Raw genomic sequence first — 15,409 nt, 5'->3', positions numbered from 1 at the left:
GCAAAGGTCTTTCTTTATAATCCCGGAATGGCCCCAAGACACAGGCACTGAAGCGCCTATGCTTGTAGATTTTAATTTCCCAAGAGAGAGAAAATACAGATTTTAGATGTGCAGTTTTGTCGGCTTTAGACTATTTCTTGTCTTTGTTTGATGTAATTATTCACTGTGATAGAGAAACACCTGCAGCAGCTGACATGCCAGAGAAACATGCTTCTCGAGTTATAGGTTGGGTTGGATGTCAGGCAAATGTTGTCAAGATGTTACATGTGGCATAATAATGAGAAGGACAACTTGTAATGAATAATGAGTTCAACAATGATTTACACGGGCACGTTGTTTTTAAGCAGTGGTTAAAGTCCGTCAGCCCATTAATTCCTACCATCAGTCTGCAAGATTAGTTGGTTATGCTTGTATACACTCTTAATATGACACTTTGTTTATGTGATTAATTTTTTCACTATTGTGATCTTAACATATTGGTGGAATTCTGAAAATTAGTGTTGGAAGCAGAACAGCAAGTGCAAATATTTTAATTGTCCATCCCTGACAAGCAGTATTTCTGGAGTTTTTAATTACTAATCACATCAGTTAAATATACAGACCATTTAGCTGAGAACTCAATTTATACAAAGGCAGCCTTTGCTAATTTGCTGACAACTGTTCTATGCTAGCTAGTTGATGGAGTGGTTAAGACTGCCTGGGTTCCAGTCTCAACTTGGCTACTTAATAAGTTGTCTTGGAAAATTCCAATTTATCTAATACCTACCTAGTTCCTCTATCTTTAAAATAAGCCCAATAATGGTAGCTGTCACTATGGGCTTGAGAGATGTGTTAAATAAGATAATGTAGTAAAATACTAGACACAGTATCTTCCAGCATAAGATAATAACTTGATAAGTAGCAGCTATTATTTTTACTGGTGTTGATTTCAGATATTTTGTTTTGTATTGGAAGTGCTTGAGAGGCAGGCGGCGGCACCAGTGAGCTAAATCCTCTGTCCTTTATTTTAGCTTTACCAGGGGCAGTTTCTTTTATATAATTATAGAAAATTTTAAATTTTAAAAATATGTTTTTTTGCTGGGCAAGGTGGTGCATGCCTGTAATCCCATCACCTGGGAGTCTGAAGTAGGAGGATCGCTGAGTTCGAGACCAGCCTGGGCTACATAGTGAGTTCCTGGTCAGTCTCAACTACATAGTGAGACATTGTCTCAAAAAAAAATATATATATGTTTTTGCCAAACGTATGTTACTTTCATAAAACTTGTTCAATTGTGCAGGTTATATGTTTTCAGCATCTTTGGATCACACAACCACTTTCCTACTCCATTTAGAAGCCATAGATATCTCACAAACTGGCATGAAAAGAAATAGAAAAAATTCCAGTTTTGATGCACTGAAAAGTTTTTCTATTTAACAAATAATGTTGAAATATTTGTTTATATTTAGAATTGTTCTGGATATAAAGTACCTGAATTTTGGCAATGGGAATGTTGCATTTAAATAAAGAGGAATTTTAGTTTATAGAAAGCAAGGGATTGAGCCAGTAACTAGCCAAGGTTTTAAGTTTTTGCTTCTATTTTGTGTGTGTGTGTGTGTGTGTGTGTGTGTGTGTGTGTGTGTGTGTGTGTTACCAGGAATTGAAATCGGGTCCTTGTGATTGTGAGGCAGGTGGCAGAACTACCGAGCTAAAACCCCAGCCCTAATTTTTACTTCTTTAAAGCATTAGCATCAGGCTATTTGAGGTTGTAAAGATGTGCATGCGTGCGTGCATGCGTGCGTGTGTGTGTGGCATGAGCAAATGTGTACAAAGGAATCTCTACTGTAGACATAAATGCACAGGCATTTATTACAGTGTTCCTACATAGACTCATGACTAGCTGAGTCCGGTGCCTTCCTACTTGGCAAGGCTAGGATCTAGAGTACCTCTCAGATCTTTCCTTCATCTTTTGGGAAAATTATACTACCATAAAAGTGGAATGAAATTACTTCTAAAAAAGGGCTATGAGCTGCCCAGCCACTTCAAACTTTCTATTTTTTGAACTAAAAGTCTAATGTAAACTTGAGTAGAAATATGGTTTTCTTTTTCAACGTCCTTGGCTTTGTGGTTGGGAACAGATGTAAGAGTGTGACATGGGCAAACTTTTACATCCCCTGCCCATGCTCTGGGCAGGCTATTGGGTTTTCGGACAAGGGGGCCAAAGGTTTGGAGTCTCTACCAAGGAAGAAGCAAAGTGTTTATAGAGCCTTATAACCTATGAAATTTCATGCTTAAAAGCAATATTTTTCAACCTTCAGAAATATTTATTTTCTTGAAGAATTTCTCCAGAGACTTTTCTGCAGAGATTAGACACACAAGCTTTCTGTGGTTAAAATTCAATCATATTTCCCTTTTTAGTTTTATCTTGTCAAATGCATGTACAGTTCTTTCCAATGAAAATAGAAGTTTTCCTTTCTCACCTTATATATTAAAGATAAAACAGTCAGTGTGACTTTTCCTTGGAGTTTGTCAAGATGAGGGTTAATGATTCTATAATGTCATTTTCATTTTGAATCAAACATCATGTGATTCAATCCTACATCTTTTCTTATACTGTCTTCCCCAGCCTAGTCCTGTGTCTTCAACATGAAGCTATGAGGATGTTAAAGACAGGTAGAAACCTACTTAACAGAGAGTCAACCCCTCCCTCATGAAGTTTCCCTCAATAGGCTGGGAGGAAATAATTGTTTGAAAAAACTGGGAGCAAGAGTAAAACAAAGTTAGATAAAACACAAAGTTAGACAAACACAAACACAGGTGTAATTTGTTCCTGGTGTGACAGAAGTGTATGCATGCATAGCTATTTAATTTGAATTTGAATTAAACTTAATCACAAATTTAGAATTCACTAACATTCTCTTGGAACATTCTTAGCTAGAATGCGCCTCATTTAGGGGCAAAGACCCCATAGGAAAAGCCTTGTCCTCCTGACCCTGCCCTGAAAGGCAGCTGCCTCTACTAAAGCAACCTAAGTTGGGATCACTCTGGCTCATCAAGCCAGGTATAGATGCTTCAGGGCTATAAACATAGTTGCCTTTCTCCTACATCTTCTGCAAGAAGCATTTGTTCTTCCTAGAATAAAAGATCACTTCAAACTTGAAGATGCATTTGGAAAACTTTTGGACAAACGAGCAAGTTCCCAGAGTCTCAGTTGACTGAAAAAAAATGTGTTATGTGCAATACCCTCTAAAAATGAAGAAAATTCAAAACTTGGCCATGAAATTGTGTTACATTTCACGTAACTTAGGGAAGCTATCATTCAGAAGACAAGGGAAGGAAATCTGGCAGCTGTGATCACACACACACACACACACACACACGTATGTATATATGTCAGAAATGCTCAGAAAATTTAATGTCTATTCTCTTTTGTTGCATTTCATTAATGTTTTTCCTAGTTCTTATTTTGTAAGAAATTTAGAAAATGACAAATGATAAAAGACAAAAATAAATTCTATAAACTAATAAACCCAATTGACATTTTATTTCCTTCTAGTCTTTTCCTTATGCATGAGATGTTTTAAGATCATGGGATTGGCATTTCATATAAAATTATATATTAAAATTATAAATCTTGTATTTCCCCTTTAGGATTCTTTCATCATTTTCTTATGTTTTGAAATATTTTCCCCAAATTCTAATAGTTGCTTAACACTCTGCTGCACAGTTGTACCATAATTTGCTTATTTACATTGCCCTTTGGGGTTTTAACATCTTGATAATTTAAATGATTCTCTCAATGCCAGGTGTTTTTCATATCCTGATGTCTTTTTCTTTGTGGTACTTTTCTCCCTCTGTAGTTGTCCAGGCCCAAGGACAGACTCTGGGGGCCTATGTCATTCTGCTTTTTCAGTGTCTGGTATCCCACTTTGACCAGCATTCTTGAGCTTGCAGACCGCCCTCTCTAGTGTTCAGACTATACTAATCAGATCCCATTAGGACTTCCATGCCTTCTGCCACACCCTTGTTTCTCTATTTACCCAGCTGGATTCCATCCACAATGATCATTCTCAGGTGTTCTCACCTTCGATCTTTTTGCCCCTCTCCTGATTTATCATGTTTGTTTGACAAACCTTAATGCTGTGCAGCTCTAATTCTGCCCACTCTGTATCTGCTCCTGGGTACCTTTCATGGCTGGAGAAGAAAAGAATACAACCATGCTTGTTGGTTTCATGGGCAAAAACTCAAATAAGCCCTTAGTGCCCACACTTTTCTTCTCTAGTTCATTTTCTCATGCACTCACTGGCCATTTGATACGCCCTTCTCTTTTCTTTTTTTTAAATTAAAGATTGCAAACATACATGACAAGAAATGAAGATACTAAATAAAAATTTCAAATATACATATGTATGACATCAAAAAAAGATATGAAATAAACAAAGATTTATGCAACACAGACTGATAATTGAAATACATTAGTTTGATATGATCTTCAAACATGTTCTTTCTCATTTTCTTTTCATATAATATTTTTGAAATAATGTAATCACAAATAAAACAAAGTTACATATTATAGTTGAGAAAATGTCCTCAAAATTTTATGATTTATAAACTCCTTGGTTTTATTAATTTGATAAATATCATATGCTTGTTGATTGTATCACTTACATTTTATAACAAAACTTCCCACAGAAAATAAATATACTTATATTTGAAATCCAAAAGCAATTAAGAGTTCACATTTTTCAGATCAGATTTTTCTGTTTCTACTTTATTATATCCCATACTTATTTTTATTATATTTTTATAAACATAATGATAGAATTTAACACCAATATATAATATTCTTCCCAAACGAATGACTATGAATTAAGTCAAGCATGTAATTTAGAGAAATCATAATGTTGCCAGAGAAACTATCAATATGCCAAATGTGTAAAATCCTACCACATTCATGACCATGTTTCTGATTTAATTGTAAGAATTTGTAATATGTACCAGATACTAAATGATATTAATGCTTTAATATCCATTTAAGTATATTTATGATAAAATTTACTTAAAAATTAAATATTCATTATCAATAAAAAATAGGTACAAATATATATTGATAACATAGCAAAATTTGTCTTAACAAATTTCCAACCAAACAAACTGTAGTGACAGAAAAGGAAGTTTGTAGAAGACAGAGATGAAAGAGAAAAATGATGGATGGACCTTAATATTTTTCATACTACTCATATATACAGATTACATAAATTCTCAAATAAAAAAGTAAAGAAAATGAGAACCAAGATATCTCATCAATTTGGTAGACCAATATATAAAGATAAAAAATTAATGTATTGATAAATTTTAAAAATATGAAATGTAAAGCCTGAGATTTAGCTCAGTAGTGCTGCACCTACCTAGCCAGAACAATGTGCTGAGTTTAATCCCCAGCACCAGGGGAAGAAAAAAAAAAGAAGAAGAAGAAATGAGAAAAGAAGCATATGTACTTTCTAAAATACTCAATAGATTAAAAATAAATTATTTGCTATCTCTTCCTCTTGAATTGTTCCCTTCACAAGGATGTAGTGACCTTCTTTGTCTCTTTCAATCAGTTTAGGTTTGAAACTTTCTTTGTCTATGAATAAGATTGCTACCCCTGCTTTTTTCTGGGCTCCTGTTACATTAAGAAGTTTTCTGTCCTTTCACTTTCAGTCTATAGGCTTCTTTTTGCACTAGGTGTGTCTTGTATATAACATTTTATTGGATTTTGTTTCTTAATCCATTCTGCCGGTCTATTTCTCTTGATTGGTGAACTGAGGCCATTGATACTGATGGTTATAACTGATTTTTACTAACTTATTACTGTCATGTTTTTTTCACTTTCTCCTTTTAGTTTCTTACCTTGCTTATTTGATTTGCTCTGTTGGGCCTCATTATGTTGTTACCTTCATTGTCTTTTTCTAGGATATTGTTTAGAATTGCTTGTAGTGCTGGTTTGGTATTCATGAAGTTTCTCAGGTGTTCCTTATCATGAAAGTATCTTATTTCCCCATCCATTTTGAAAGAAAGTTTTGCAGGATACATCAGTCTAGGTTGGAGGTTGTTTTCTTTTAGTACTTGAAATGTCTCATTCCATGCTCTCCTTAACCTAAGGGTTTGTTTTGAAAAGTCTCCTGTGATTCTGGTGGGCTTTCCTTTGCATGCAATTTGTTTCTTATCTCTTGCTGCTTGTAATATTTTGTTCTTCTGTTGGATTTCTGGGATCTTGATTATTATATGTCTAGGTATAGATTTTTTTGATCATGGCTAATTGGAGTCCTGTATGCCTCACTTATCTGTATGTCAAATTCTTCCCCTCTGTTTGGGAAGTTTTCTATAATTAATTCTGTGAACAGCTTTTTAAAGTTATTTGCATTTTCTCCTGCTACTTCTTGAATTCCTATCAGTCTTATGTTATTCTTCTCTGTATCATCTAAGAGTTGTTGGATCAATTTCTCATGATCCCCTACTGTTTTTAAGAGGCCTCTCTTTTCGCAGTCACTGACTGCAATTTTATCTTCTATATCTGAGATTCTATCTTCGGACTCTTTTATTCTTTTGTGAACACTCTCAAAGGAGTTTTTAATCTCGATATCTGTTTGAATCTGTCCTATGGATTCCATTTCTTTCTTGTATTGGACATTTATTGTTTCCAATTCTTTCTTATGCTGGGCATTCATGGCTTCTATCATGGTCCTGAGCTCATCTATTTTCCTCTCAGTTTCTGTTCTAGAGTCTCAAATTATAACTTCATTTTGCTCGTCATCTCTATGATTATCTGGGAAATTACTTCTGTTTTAAATTTCTCTAGAGCCGATTGATCAGTTTTGTCACTTCCTGTGCTTTGAGTTCAGGGTTTCCTGATGGTTCACTGTCAGAGTTTTCATCCTCATTTGCCCCACTGTTTGCCATTGGTGATCTGGAAGTCTGTTCCTGTATATTGCTTAAGCGTTTTCTCATTTTTACCATTGTTGTTGGGTTGTCCTTAGTTTAACATTTAGGTTACTACTTAATCTTCCTAATATAGTTAGGCTTCAGCCCATGGGTCTCTAATGACTCATAGATACTCTCATTTTCATAATACTGAAGAAAACAGCTCATTGAATCAATCACAATCTTTTATCCTAATTGATACAATCAGCACCACAATGTGATGAAGCACAATTTGTAAACTGACCACTTGTGGTAGTCATCAGTCTATCACCTTCAAACCACGTGAACTAAATTAAAATCAAGAAGCAATCCAAATATGTTTACAGTGAATAAACTTCTCAATAAGGATATTTACCATTTAGAATGGGGGCTTAAGACAGAGTTAAGACAAGAGGAGTAGATAAGTAAAAGAATTAGGGAAAGTTTCATATGAAGCCAGAAGACATAGAATAACCAATCATCAGGAAACTTAAATTCAAAGAGGACAAGCAAAATATAAGTATAATAACCCTTGAGTGAGGTAGAATGACATAAGAAAAGAACATAAAGAAAAGACAAAAAAATAATAAAAGAAGAAGGACAGGAGCAGAAACAGAAAGGGAGACAAGGGATAATACAGTGGAGTAAGAGATTGAGTTGGAGAAAGAGGAGAGAGAAAGAAAAAAAATTTGCAGAGTGGAATAAAAAAATGAGTTTGAAGGGCCTCTTTCAGACCTATATCACTGCTGTCGTAATATACAATATGTGCTGCCATGTGCAGAGCCGAGTCCCCTGATCTCAGCTAGCCGGTGGCAGAACCCCACGATGCAGACTGAGCTTGGGCTGCAAGGCCCAGATTGAGTTCCCCGACCTCCTGAAGGGTTGAACTCCACTCAGTTCTACTACAGGTTCACCCCACCCCTTTAAAGATGTTCAAAGTTGGAAGCGACAGAAAATACCCTCTATGACCCCCTCTGCCTCTACAGAGTACGTCTAAAGATTGGCACAGTCAGGAGGTCTGAAAGCGTGAGGGGGGAAGTTGAGGGGGTTCAAGGGCGCCCACACGACTACCTTTCTGGCACTGAAGACGGCGGTGGCGGCGGCGCCGGCAGGGGAGGGCTCGGCCACGCCCTTCTCTTTTCACAAACCCCTAGTATCTCTTCCCTCCATAGTTATCATCTTAGCTGATATCACAGTTTTCCTCACCAAGAAAACCCAAAGCAAGTAGAAGAAAAATGCCACTGCTTCTTAAAATCGCTTCTCTACAATCATTATGTCTTCGTCCTCCTAGGCTGTTTTTCCCATTGTGGATGAGATCTCCGTGTTTCTAACCACAGCCGACCCCTCCCTCCGCCTGTGCACAGATCCCGTCCTTTCTCACCTGCTCAAGGACACTGCAGTAGCAGTCACAGTTCTCCGATATTACTGAAATGGCTCTTCTCTATCATTCCCGGTAGCTCACAAACATACTGTTCTTCTCCTACCTTTCCTTATAGCGACCCCTCGTTTATCTGGATTATTTGCAGCAAAGTGTGTTGAAAAGGATGCCCCTTTTTGCCGTTTCTGATTCTTCTTCCACTCACTTCTGAAATCTTTCTCATCAGGCTCTGCGTACCTCCCTTACTTCATTGAATTGACTCTTGTCAAGATAATTAATGGACTCTATATTGTTAATCCAGTGGTCGATTTTCACTCGTCAATTTATCTGAACTCTCTTCATTTGACTTCTGGACCAACACACTCTCTCAGATTTCTCCAACTTTCCAAGTTCCTTCTTCTCAGCCTCACTGGCTGGCTTCTGCCCTTCTGACCTCTTAATGGTGGAGATCCCAAGTGTTCAGTTTTTTGTCCTCTTTTCTTCTCTTTCTGCACTTACTTCCTTAGTCATTTAATCTAATCTTAGAACTTTACAATCGCTGAATATCTAGACTCCCAATTTGACTTCTTCTGTCTAGCCATTTCTCTTAATCTCCAGACTCACAAACATGTACCCACCAGTGTCTTCATTTAGTTGGCTCAGAATGAACATGTAAAAAGCTAAACTTTGCTATAGCTGCATGCACCTCTGAGAACCATCCCCATCTTGGGTGATGCAAAGATTATCTTCCCAGGCCTTGGCTAACAACTTTTGTAGCATCTTTGACTAATGTTTCTCATAACTTACATCCAATTAATCAGGAAATCCTATGTCCAGTGTGTGACTGTTTCTCTATCTTTTGACACTATCTCTGCTACTACCTTTTCTGCATGATCATCACCAGCTTCCTCACTTATTTCCCTGTTTCCTCCTCCTTCCCACTATCTATTTTCATCACAGATACCAAAGTGACCCATTTAAACCTAAATTTTACCAAGTTACTTCTCCGTTCAGAATCTTCTAATGTCTCTCAAGGTCTCTTTGAGTCAAGTCAATGTTTTTTACAGTGGTGTATAAAGCCCTATATGTTCTGAACCTGTTACCTATCATATCTTTCTCCTTGCCTGATTCACTACTACCCATAGCCACAATGGTGGTTTCATTTTTTAATCTTCAAACATGCTAGGCAAATTCTCACCTCAGGGCCTTTGCACTGACTATTTCTGTAGCTTGAAAAGTTCTTCTAGCATTTATGCAAATATCATCTCAACAAAGCCTGCCCTGGTCACCCTCTATTAAATTATACTCCAAATACTTCCTATTCTCCTGATTCTCCTTGTTTTTCTTTCTTCTTCTTCTTTCGCCTAATAAGGGAAATATGGAAAATCTTTTTGAATCATATGGGAAGTTTCTAACAAGCTACACAATTTTGAGGGGGGTACCAGGGATCAAACTTGGGTCCTAGCACTGCTAGGCAGGTGATGGAACCACTGAGCTAAATCCGTGGCTGTGCAATCTACATAATTTAACTTACATATTATATTCACATCTATTACCACCATTGCCACTTGAAATGTAAGCTCTCATAGTGTCAGAGTCTTTATTTTGTTCACTGTGATATTCTAAGTTCTGAGAACAGTGCCTAGTGCATAGGTGCTCATATTTGTTTAAACAACTTTAACAAATAAGCCTACTCCTAAATAAAAAGCACACATTTTAGAGACATGCTCACTTTTCTACTTCAGTCAATATTTGTTTTGAAAACTCTGCTTTCTGAATTCAAATGCAATTTCTTCTTTGGCTTGGATCATCTTACTCAAAGTCTCACCTTCCCATCCATTGGGGAAGATGACGTCCAAGAATGTGCTGATGATGGATAAAGTGGGATGGAATAGCCAAGCACTCTGAAAACTAAAGTGAAGAATTATGGCAACCATCTGGATAGTTCAGCTACAAGGACTCCAGCAGTGAAGCCCTGTCATCCAGTGGAATATATAACTCCCAGCAGAAACACTTTCATTTGTGGATTGCAACACGGATGGTGGTGGGTTGGAATGGACATGGTAGGGGGTTGGCAGTGGAAAGGAAGCGGAAGATAAAAGGGTAAGAAAATGAGTGTGCAAGAAAAGGCATCCAGTAGCTCTCTCCTCAATGACCACAACTGTAGGTCACGTGTTGGAAATGACCATGCTTATGTGACTGGGAAAATGATGTTATATATTTACTGAAGACATAGACAGGGTGATAATAATCTTTCCTCAATCTGAAACAGTGTATAACTTCATCACTAGGTTGGTTTTGCAGCTACACTGTTTACTTAAACTTCTCCCTGACCTCATGATACAGAGCCTGAGCTAATTCTATACACTACTCCAAACGCCCTGGTCTGGGAAGGGAAACTAGTGTGGTTTTAAAGAGATCTTTTCCTAGCATGACAGCATTTGAATTCAGATAGGGAGACAGGAGGTGCAATGACTAAACAGACACCTGCATTAGTCAGGGGTCACTCAGAAATAGGGTTCAATTTTTCCCAGAGGAGGATTTTGCTAAGGAAAACCCTTTCCTGCAGAGGAGGGAAGCAAAGTTACCTTTGTAATAAACCAGCTGTGTATGCACACACTGTTTTGCAGCCATTTTTTAAAATCATTTTTCCTGACCTACATTAATCAGTGTTTTAGTTGCTTCTCTTGTTGTTGAGACAAAATGCCTGATAGTTACAAGTTAAAGGAGGAAAAGTTTATTTCAGTTCACAATTTGTAGAGATTTCAGTCCATAGTTGGCTAACTCCAAGGTAAGGAGGTATGGCAGAGGGGCAACAGTCTAGGTAGGGCAGGCAGGAGGTAGCAGTCAAATGCTCTACCACTGAACTAAGGTAGCAAGTGACAAGCCTTCCTTTCTTTTTTATCCCATTCAGGCTACAAGCCTATTGGTTGGTACCACACAGGACGAGCCTTCCCATTATCCACACCCAAAACTATGCTAAACCAATCAGTGGACTAATTTAGTTATCACACACTCTTAATCCATATTCACACATCCTAAATCCAGCCACCTCCAAAGAGCCCCACCTGTGAGTGCAAGAAGCTTTAGGGGAACATATAAGCCATACCACAATGTTTTTCTATTAGGTTTTGTTTTGTTTTGTTTTTTGAGACAGGGTCTCACTATGTAGTTGAGACTGACCTGGAATTCACTATGTAGCCCAGGCTGGTCTTGAACTCACAGTGTTCCTCCTGCTTCAACCTCTCGAGTGCTGGGATTACAGGTATGGGCCACCACACCTGGACTTTTCTATTAGGTTTTATTCCAGCTGACTTCCAGTGTTGAGAGGAAATATTTAATGGAAGGATGGCTGGTGAGGGAATAAAGCAACCTAACCCTTCTTCTTCCTTAATATTGTCACATTTTATTGATTTTGGGGAAATAGGAAAGTTGAAAAAAATCATCAAAGCCTTACCGAGGATGCTCAGGAACAGTAGGTAGCCAAGGGAGAGGGTATGGGTTTCTGAGGAGAACAGAGAAAGCTGACAGATAAGGGAAGGGACATAGGGAATGTTAGGATTGGTATGTATGGGTGGGGTGACACTGCAATTTATAACAGAGGAGACAGACAACATGTTATTGAGAAAGAAACACAGTGGACCCTCAAGTTATGACTGGCCTGACATATGATCAACTTGGATTATGACCAGAATTTTAGTTTTAACTTATGAACAAAGTCTTGAGTAACTACCCAGAGGCCAGCCTCCAGATGGTCTCAGATACAGATTTGACCCTTAAAGAGTTCTGGAAGGAATATTACAACATCCTTTTAGATGGTCTCAGATACAGATTTGACCCTTAAAGAGTTCTGGAAGGAATATTACAACATCCTTTCTTGTGTGGGGTTAATTGAGAAGTCCTGGGCCAATGTCTCTCTAAGGGCACTGAGATCTGCCTGTATACAGAAGAGAGACTTTGAAGGCTGTACAGAGGAGCCTGAGACTTCAGTTGACCAACTTGAGTTACAACCAGCCCCTGTGAACAAATTGAGTGATAAGTCAAGGGTCCACTGCATTTGAGCCAAGATCTGCAGGGAGTGAGGCCTGTAGTGGTGGGCAGCAAAGACCAGGAATGTGTGGTGGTTTTGAAGTGTATCAGGATGCTGTGTGGCTCTAGTTGAGTGACTCTGCTTTGTTTCTTCCTGTAGTATTCAGTACCATTTGACATGTTTTTTGTCCTCCTCAGCTAAAATAGTTCCTGGCACAGACTAGGCACTGTGGTGGGTGCTGTGCTTTGTCATCTAGATTCTATTTCAGGAGTATGGCCAAAAGAGAGCTCTCACCTATCAGCCCTTATCAGAGATTATCTATAGCCAAGAAAATGACACACAGTTACCCCTTCTTCCTGTTTACAAGAATTGGTCCTGCAGGAGTAACAAAGTCTAGATGTTGTGCTCCAAGCTGAGACAGATCTGAAGGAACACCCAAGTTCCAGACTCCATCATTGAGACTACATCAGAGATCAATTTAAGGGTAAGAGAAGGCAACCTCCACCAATTATTAAGCTCTCAGGCAACAATATCCTTCTATCCCATGCTCATGACCTTCTTCCTTAGAGAACGGGATCTGACACACGGAATGGGGCCTTGGACACAGAAGCCCTAATGCATAGCGCTCTCCAATTCTCAAGAGGCAAATGCTCCTACCATGACCAGTTTGAAGCTACCAATGTGACATCACTGAGCATGGAAATGTGACGAGATGCTCAGCAGCAGTGTGCCAGCATCCAGCACTTCTTCTATGCAGATACAAATGACTTCAAGAACGCCAATAGCAATCAAATAGTTAGGAGATGATGCCTTTTGAGTACCGGTCACTTTTTAAAAGCTTAGCTATAAATTAGTAAGCTTTTATTATAATAATGATCTTTTTGTACATGCAGTTCACAAAAATTCTGAAAACTGAAAAATGAGTTCTCAAGAACTGGAGCAAACTAGTTGTAGAATTCTACAAAGTGAATTGCAATCAGAGTTGATATTTAACACACTAGGATTATGCATTTTCTTCACATAGTTAATGTTATATCCATGAGGCTGGTAAATTATGAAAAGATGATTTGCTTATAACCATCATTTGGCCAACATCACTTCTGACATGGGTGAATTTAAAACAGCACATAACATTTTGTGGAGGAACATTTGCATATGCAAAAATTAGTTCAACTTCCTTGAACAAAAGAACAAAGTTATTACCTACCTTGCACTTAAATTTTGCCAACAACAGTGCTTTTTGAGCAACAAGATCCCTGCAGTTGTTTAGGGATTATTTTACAATGAGACAAAAGATTACAATATAAAATCTGTTCCAATTAACATTCTTAAAATGTTTGCCTTCTGGAAGAATTATTTTTTCTTTTCTTTTCTTTATAGGGGTATGGATTTTCTTTTGGCATATTATAATGGTTTAAGCCCACTTGGACAATGATAACATTGTGTTTTTATCATTATCCTATGTTCTATAACATTTCTTCACTGACTTAGACAATTATCTACTTAATACTTCATTACTTTAACAAATATTTATAGACTGTCTACTTTGTGTAAGATATTGTTATTGCAGTTTAAAATCAATTACCTAGAAATATGACATCTGTTTTGTGGCTCCTCATGCAGATCTTTGGGCTCTCAGAGCAGGGCTGGGACAAAGTAGATAAGATCTGTGCTTTCTTGAAAGTTGATTAAGGGAAAAAAGACACAAAATTAGAAGTAAACAAAGAAAATGAACAAATAAATTTGTTGAAACATCAAGCCCTACCGTTTCCCACTTTTAAGAGTTATGAATTGATTACAGCTTCCCTAGCTACCTGCTTTCCTGTGGAGGGAGCTGAGGAAGAGGAAGATTTGGGATCATCCCTACCAGAAGAGGGTCAGGCAGCCTTTCCAAATAATTCTTTACCTTTCTCCCACTGCCATCTTCTTCCCAGCTCTGGAGGTCTTCGAGGAAGATGCTCTAAAAAGGAAGTTTAGAGAAAGAAGATGAAACTGTAGAGGTTGCTGGTGGGGGCTGCTTCTTTTCCAGACTGAAGAGGTGATTTTGTGTAACGTAAGTGTGGAGAACTATAAAGGAAAACCATAAACTAAATGGAGTAGCTGAACACAATCCTCCATTGTTTTCTGGGGCTATCAATATGTCAGTTTCATTTTTAAAAATTGTACTAACTTACAAAATTTTAAACACATCTTTTTCTGGTATCTACAAAATCTATTACAGTCTAAAAAGACTAATAAATATAATGAACTTTGGGCTTAAAGAATCATTGACTCTTTCCTTTATCATAAGTGATTAAAAACTGATTTTACTCACCTAAGCAAGAAGTGAAAGATGTCAAAAGCTAATATTGCCTATTGCCTACATCAAGAAGCCTTTACAGTTATTTTTCTCTTCTGCCTTTAGCACTTCTAACCCAAATCTTTGCAAAAATTAGTTCCACTGAGGTCACAATGCAAAAGAGGCTTTCCTGGAAACACCTAAAGAAAGTAGCTCTCAGAATCATGCTCCATCATGGCACCGTTTAGTTGCTTTGTAGCAGTGATGTTGCTTTCACCCAAGTTTATTTGTTCACCTTCTTTGCTTGCTAATTTTGTGTCTTCTCCTTTAAGCAACTGGCAGAAAAGCATGGTTCTTATTTACTTCATTCACTGTTCTGACACATAGTAAGACCACAGGACTCATTTAAAAATGAATATATGTATTTATATATGAAGGGGTACCTTTACTTGCTCTGGGTTTCTGTGTTATAGTTAAATTGGGAGTCCCATGAGGGGTTCCAACATTTAGGTTATTTATGGTTAGCTGAGATACTTAATATTTTGAATGCTGAGCTTCTTACTGGTTGTCCTGGTTCATTTAAAAACATTAAGAGGCTTATTTCTCTGATCAGTTTTATTTTAGACTTTTATAGGCCAAGATTTTTGTTGAATAGTATCTCTATCTCTTACAAATGTGAACTTTGCTGGTATTTGGCACTTATCTTATTGGGACTGGTAATTTGAAAGTGGAAATTGACTTGCATAGCTATGTATCTTGTGTATAACTAAGGTCCCATGTTTTATGGACAGAGTAAGTGTTACACAAATGACTACGAACTATGTG

Source organism: Fukomys damarensis, unplaced genomic scaffold (assembly GCF_012274545.1).
Source record: "Fukomys damarensis isolate Sample0158 unplaced genomic scaffold, DMR_v1.0_HiC HiC_scaffold_4, whole genome shotgun sequence".
Classification (NCBI taxonomy): Eukaryota; Metazoa; Chordata; class Mammalia; order Rodentia; family Bathyergidae; genus Fukomys; species Fukomys damarensis.
Note: the sequence above shows the minus strand (reverse complement) of the source record.